Source organism: Cynocephalus volans, chromosome 2 (assembly GCF_027409185.1).
Source record: "Cynocephalus volans isolate mCynVol1 chromosome 2, mCynVol1.pri, whole genome shotgun sequence".
Taxonomy (NCBI): Eukaryota; Metazoa; Chordata; class Mammalia; order Dermoptera; family Cynocephalidae; genus Cynocephalus; species Cynocephalus volans.
Window position 1 is genome coordinate 234,025,489 of NC_084461.1, and position 7,577 is coordinate 234,033,065.

At 37.8% G+C, this 7,577-nt stretch overlaps 1 pseudogene; it reads right to left on the reverse strand.

The window, feature by feature from the left end:
• Positions 1-7,136: 7,136 nt before the first annotated feature.
• Positions 7,137-7,310, reverse strand: LOC134371259 (U2 spliceosomal RNA; annotated as a pseudogene).
• Between the last annotated feature and the right edge of the window lie 267 nt (positions 7,311-7,577).

The following is a 7,577-nucleotide window of genomic DNA, read 5'->3' on the forward strand; positions in this document are numbered from 1 at the left end:
GTCAGCTGAGGTCAGTGTCAGTAAAGACGGTGGGGTCCCTCAGCACACATGGCTGCAAGTGTGTACAGCAGCAGTGAGGGCTGCTGGGGTCATCCCGATCTCTTTCTCTCTCAGTTGAGGGGATCCCCCTTGGCAGCAGGTCCTATTTGTGGGCATGCTCTTGGTGGTAGTGGCACTGTGCCTGTGGTGTGGCCATGGAGCGAGAGTGTGAAGCACAAGCACATACCAAGCCACAGCGGCTCTGGAGTCCGGGCACACACTAGCTTGCTGTGGTGGTGGCACCTGTTACTGAGGTGCAGGTGCTCACAGAGTAGGTGCTGTAGCTGGGTCTGGAGCGTAGGCACGTGTGGAGTGGCTGTGGCTCCAGGGCACAAGGTTGAGGGGAGGGGCGGTCCCAGTGACCGTGAGCTCTCATCACTTCATGTTGCCTCCGCATCCATTTTGAATGCAAGTGTATCTTTCTCATACCAGAGACAGGGCTCAGTCACCCCTAATGCATTTTCTAGTTCTACCCACACCCAAACGGCTCAAGCTGGTGGCCAGAGGTAAGAATTCAGAGGCCTCTCTTCCTACTGAGATTCTTTCTTTCCCACCGCTCCCATTACAAGGACAATTGAGACATTTGTTCATGAACTTAAGGTGACTCACATCCCAATCCATTATATATACTTGCTAGTTGCCATGGGCTTTCCTGTCTCTCTCTGTCTGGCTCCTCATTCCCACCTAGCGTGACTCAGGTTGGAGAACTGACCTCCAGACTCATTATTCCCTCCTGGCCTAGAATCTGTAAGCAAGAATCTCTGAACTTGTTCCCTATTGCAGTGGTCTATTGAATTTGCACTTTATGTCTGAAAAACTAGGGACTGCCCCAGGCCAGATTATCCCTGGGATGCTGGGAAGAACACAAAGTTGTGTTTCCAGCACCAGAGCACGGTCAGGCAGGCATAAATTCGACATGGGTCAGACAAGCCGCACGGACATCTGACTGTGTAAACAAATTTCCCGTGTGATGGACCTGCTGGTGGTAGGTCAGACGAGGCCTTAGCCCATCTCCCAGGTAAAAGAAGTCTCCTGTGGGAGGCCCACTGTAAGCACCCATGTCCAGCTCCCCTGTATTGCCCACTAGGGCAAGGTCAATTCTGCTCCTGGAATTCCAGTTTAGCTGGGGACTCGACAGGCCAGTCTTCATGTGTCATGAAAGTAGCTCCTTGTTGGGGAAGACACAGCAGCCTCTCCTTCTGGGGAGTCTATGATGGTCATGGCTGTTGTCACCTCAGTGGTGGAAGCCACCAGTGTCCGCTCTGGAACAGGCTGCTGGAAGCCACATCGGTGAACAGTAAGAACATGCCGTGAATGCTGTGAGGAGTCCGCAGCTGTCACATGGGCTTTTGGGGTCCTCAGTGGCAAAGGCTGCTGGGGTCCTCTGCACAGCTGGCCATGAAGTAGAAAGTTGGCATCTGCCGTGTGGCTGACACTCGTACCCCTGCCGTTTTTCTTTGTACCTAGACATCTGCAGAGGTTTCAGATATGCTGATTTCCCCAGAGATCCTTTCTGCAGTTTTTGTCAATTGTTTGCTCCATTGTGTTGCTGCAGGTTCTCAGTGGATATCTTGTGCCAATTACACAGCTTTAATACAAGTACTGTATAAAAATATAAATAGTTTTTTAAAGTGTTTAGATAAATTCAGGGAAATTATAACTACAGGAGCATATTAAAGAAATCAAGCACTTCTAGTTTTTGAAATTGGTATTATGAAAACAAATATATCATTCAACAATGTACTATCTTGATACTTTAGTCAGCTTCATGATAACCAGAAGTTTCCTGGGTCTCACCTGATATTATGATTTCTGTATTCTTATAAGCCTGAGATACCTAAAAGAAGTGAAAGTTTTTCTAAAAATTGCAGTAACCTCCTGTCTGACCTTTCCACTTCAACTCTTGCCTCCTTCCAGTCCAGTCTGTACCCAGTATCTACAGTAAGCCTTTAACAGTAAAAAGCAAATCATCATATCTCTTTTCTACTTAAAACATATCAGTGATTTCTTATCACCTGCATTTATATAACATTCAAACTCTTCATCATCTCTTCCATGCCTACTTGTGTAATAGAAATATAAGGACGTCGTTTAAATGGATCCATTAATGAATTATATGGTGGCTGCAGCATTTCAGGTAGGTTATGTATTTTCAGGAAAAGACCACACACACACACACACACACACACACACACACACACACACACACACACACACACACATTCTGTAAGGTATAGTAAATTCCCAATCTTATTAGCAAGGATGTAAAATGTCGGCAATGACAAACGTCACAAAGAGTAGGAACAGATGGAGGCTACCTTAGTCCTGCATCTCTTGTCCTCAGAGACCTAGAAAGGGGAAGGTAAATGACGGACCACTAACTGGGATGCATTAGTGTCCTGTAATATTGCCAGTAAGATTGCCATTGCCTTCTCTTTGGGAAGGAAATGGTCTGGTTTGGAATCACAATATGAACTTCCCTTCTCATTCACTACTTTGTTAATTAAGTTTCTTGTTTGTCAAAAATCCTTTTTTCCCCAAAAGAAAATCCTATAAATAATTCAAAATTCCAATACTGAAAAAAATCACCTCCATATTAAAACACTCATCCAAAACCTTAGGTCTCTTCTTGCATTTGTTTTTACTCTTTTTTTCCCACCAAGTTGGGACACAGTGATGTTCTTTGATGTGTTGAGTTATTTCTTCAACACGTAACGCCCGTGCTGGCTTGCACTGTACTTGATGTAGATCTTTCAGCAACTTCCAAAAATTGAAACTGTTCAAACTTTCCAAAGCCTGGAATAAGCAAGAGTGCACATGAAAATAACACATAGACTACCAGTTCCACACCTATCCAGTGTGTAAGCAACATTATAACTGAAGTAGCATTTATGACACAGGATGTGTCACTCTGTTATTGCCAGTATGGAACACACCAGAGAATCCATACTTTATCCCCTCTACCATGGGGAGAAGCCATGAAGAAGATGGAAATCTTGATTTCCGCTTCACCAAAATGGCAGCTAATCCAGGCCAATTTCAAGATTTACTACAGATATAAACTCAGATGGGACAAACTTTTTATCATGGAGTCAATTATGACTTTGTGATGCTTATATACAAGGGTACTTCAAGAACTCATGGAAAAGTGGAATTAAAAATAATACAAATTTTTCATGAACTTTTGAAGATCCCTTGTATTTGGGAGAAATCTACTCATACATACATTCTTTTTATTTGAAATATTCGTCCTTATGGAAAAAAATTAGAGTTTTATGATGTACATCCCCAAAGTCCTTATTCTTTTTTCGGGTATCTACTCAATATATTTAAAATGTCTTAGTTTCACTTCCCTTTTGGACCCTACCTGCCAGTTACTCCAGTAAAAATTGCATGTAGATTATGTTTAGAGATACAATCTCTACTCTTTCAGGAGAGAGTGAGAAATGTTACTTTGATTGAAGGCAAATGTTCACGAAAGGTTTATGAGTCTGCATTATCCACATTCCCAATCTATTACTCTTCTGCTTAAATTTTTGTAAATTATTCAGAATTCCCAGGCTGTTTCTAGAGCTGACACCTGATCAGGAAATTTGCACATTCATGGGAAGTATCTGCCTCTTCCCTACATTTTCCCTGGCTCAGGGATCGCACTCCACAGATTCCTGAAGAGAAACTTCTGGTATTGGCACCATTATTGGTACACTTACAGTGACAGCAAGGATCAATATTTGTTAAAGCCTATTCTCCTATTACCTTGCCTTCCTTCAGTACTTCAGTTTTCCATTTCTTGAATAACTAACTATGTCAGTTACAGCATATACTTTTCTTCCCATGACTTCTCTTTTCATGGAAAACCTATGGATCAGGTGAAATAAAGAAAAAAAATTGTTCTGCATTTTTGCAGGGCCCAAACTAGTTGTCAAGTAGGTTATGCATTTGCAGAATAATTTGTATTTCCTTTACACTCTTCCACTTGTTAGCTACAGGACTAATACCTGTATTTTATAAATTTCTTATATTCTTCTTCTAAATTTTCATTAATACGTTTCTACTCATATATAAGTTTTAGATGTATTTTTATCCCTTTTGCTGTAGTTTTCCCACAGCCTCTAGTAAAAATTTGATGGTCTCAGTATACCAAGAAGAAGCCTTAAATTTTAAACAATTCCTTTGTGCTTTCTACACCAGCCAAGAAGATGACATGTTTTCTACACAGTAAGGTCCTCAATGCTCTTCATCCATTGTAGATTATATTGCCTGGTGGTGATTAGGTCATGGTCTGTACTATGACAACTATAGCTGTAGCTGAGCTTATCAATTGAAAAAATGGAACCAATTTGAAAGCACATTGTGGGGACAATGCAAGGGAGCCAGTGGCCAACCTACATGAATCTCCAAGTTTTTCCAGTGTTTATTCTTTGTTTCTGTACAAAGCTCAAAACATGATAAAGAACAGAGTTAGGGACTGCCTACTAAAGGAAAATATTTGGGTTTACTAACAATGAATAACACCAATAATCCAAAAGTTAAAAACATAACATAATAATGATTTATAAACTTTTATGAGTCCTAACATAAATTCAACATAAATTCATTTCAATAGGGTCTCTAAGTTTTCATAATACTTTTATCCTCAAATGCTAGACTCTTTCCACGTTCAGATTCCTGAGAATTTTCCAACATGGTAATGTTAAATTTTATATTTTCATCAATTTCTTCCTTGAACCCACAGTGTGAGATATTAACCTATAATTACAAAATTTGATCTAAAGCATGTCAGTCAGCTCCAACAAAATATGAGACATGCTTACCCCTGATGCCTGTTGTCAAGCTGAGCTAAGCTGCCTGCCCTAGCTCCAACATTGGAGTCATTCTGGTGTCATGTGCAAAAAGAGAATAGAGAGACAATAGAGCAATCATCAAATTCTCACTCTTCTTATATCTCTACAGACATCAAAAGAGAAAATCTAAGAAGAAAAGCAAGTTGGTCAGCACTCGGGGCTATGACTCAGGTTTCAGATTCTACTGCTTGATCAGAGAAAGAGGGGACCCTGCCAGATCAGCTTCCATCAGGTTACAACTTCAGAATCACTAACGTGAGGAAGGTAAAAAGAGCGCTACTTATGTGCAAGATGCTTTAAGTTATTCTTACCACTAGTAAAAGTGAACCAAACGTTGTCCCAGACTTTGGAAAAATAGGCTCGACTTTCTACTATGTGAAATAAAATAGAAAGGTGAAAAGAGTAGATTATTCCCCACAAAAATTAATATTATGTCCTCATTTAGAGAAATATGGTGATTTATTAGCATTTGGTTTTCTGTTGGCATGGGTGATATTAGTGTGTACTATGTCATTAACTATGTATTGTTTTTACTACTTATGTAAGAACATTCTTGTTTTAAATATCAAAAAGAACTGATGCCATCTAAACAATTGTTCTGGTCATATATTCATTTTTCAATGTCATCTGTGCCAACTATACAAATCAAGGTATATCATTATTTTCAGATCCAAATATAACCTCGTTCTATCTATAATGACAAAGGACTGAGAGAAACAGAAAAAGGAAAAAAAAAAATCTTACTAGTAGGAAATCTCAGTGACTTGGATCTGGATATACCTTCTCCAATACAATATATCAAACTTCTAAAGACATTTTAGAAAGTCTAAAACATGCACACATAAAAAAGCAGTAATTATATATGCTCTCCACATTTCATAAAACTGTCTCTCTTGATTGGTACCATCTGCTTAGAAACAAACTATTTACTTTTCTTGTCTCTGATGTCCAAACTTAGTACTCTTTTCCTCCAATTATCGTAGAAAAATAATTTGATTTTAACTTTCAGAACAAAATTTCACTGAAAGAAAAATCTTCAGCCCTTAAGGAAATCAAAGAAACAAAAATTTTTTACAATAAATGCTTCTATCAGTAGTCTGTTTATTGCAAAAAAAAAAAAATGTAAATGGCACTACACTAACTTGGAAAACCAATGAGAAAAACATGTATCTTCAGCCATATATATTTGTTATAAATAAAGAAAACAAACATAAAACAAACAAACAAACAAAAACACCATTTTTGGTGTTTCTAATCTGATTCCAGCCATATAAAAAGTCAGATAGATATAACATCAGAAAAACCTGAGTAAATGAAACCTAGATAGCACAATATCATGCAATTTGCCTGTTTATGCTAGTGGTTCAGAAAGAATGTCACCTAAGATGTAATTTAAAAAATAATAATAATAACATCATGAAATTGTTCAACAGACCTTTCAGTATACACATAAAAATCTGACCCATAAAGTTTTTATGGATATAAAATGGGTTAAATTTTATTGCCCCAATGTATATTTTGTCATGAAAACAGACTCTGATATCTTTGTTAATACAGAGAATCTGATACAAAAGCTGTTATTGACAATTTCACCTTCAGAGCTTAATTTTAATGGCGTTCCCATGAGAAAAGTTTCACCTACATGAAATTCCACTAATAAATCGTACATACCCATGGATGTCTTTTGTTCCAAAACTGGACATGTGTTTTTAGGATCCTTGACCTCGAAAATCTACATTGCATCTCTAAGTATTAAAAACACACATTTAGAAGGTGTGTTCATAGGTTTGTGCTTTCAGAATTTAGAAATCTTGGTAAAATTACCACCTAGAGTATTATTTTTTAAATTAATATAAAGTTAAATTTTTCTCCATGTGTTTACAGTGACTTTATTACTGCCCGTTGTGTGCTTCCAACTGAAATGATTATATTCTGGAAATTATTACAGACAGGTAAACAGTCTTGTTCTGAATAGAGAAGAAATGATCAAAAAATTTCCTGGGCTTTTGTAAGCATTTGTGTTGACTCTATGGAATTCAAAGTTTCTGATAATTATTAGATCCAAATTTGACTTCATTCTACTTATCATATCAAAAGACTAATATAAAAATGGAAAATTTTAAATTATTTTTTATCTGAAGGTATTAACTGCCTAATGATATTTATTATGTGGGTACAGCTTTGGGAATTCATTGGATAAAACTAATGAAAGTGGACTCATGTCAAGAAATATTAAATTACTATAGAAGGAGTATTAGTTTTCCTGCGAGAATGCAACAATAAATAAGAAATAATTTGTTGTGGCTTTACATATGTCCAAAATTTCTTTAAAACTCCCTCTTTGAAGGGAGGAGTTTTCTTTGCATGTGGGCTAGACTTAATGACTGATTTCTACACTTGATCTTAGCCAAAAGGCCGAGAAGCGATTAATGACTGATTTCTAACAAATAAAATAATGCAGAAGTGGAAGTATGGGACTCTGAAACTAAAACATAAAAGGCACGTGGCTTCTGTCCTGGCCTCTTCTTTTCTGTTCAATCACTCACTTTGGAGGAAGCCAACTGCCACGTTGTAAGCACCAATGGAGAGGACCTGTGTCAGTCCATTTTCTGTCACTAATAATAGAATACCTGAAACTGGATAACTGATGTAAAAAATATATTATTTATTACAGTTTTGGAGAACAGGAAATTC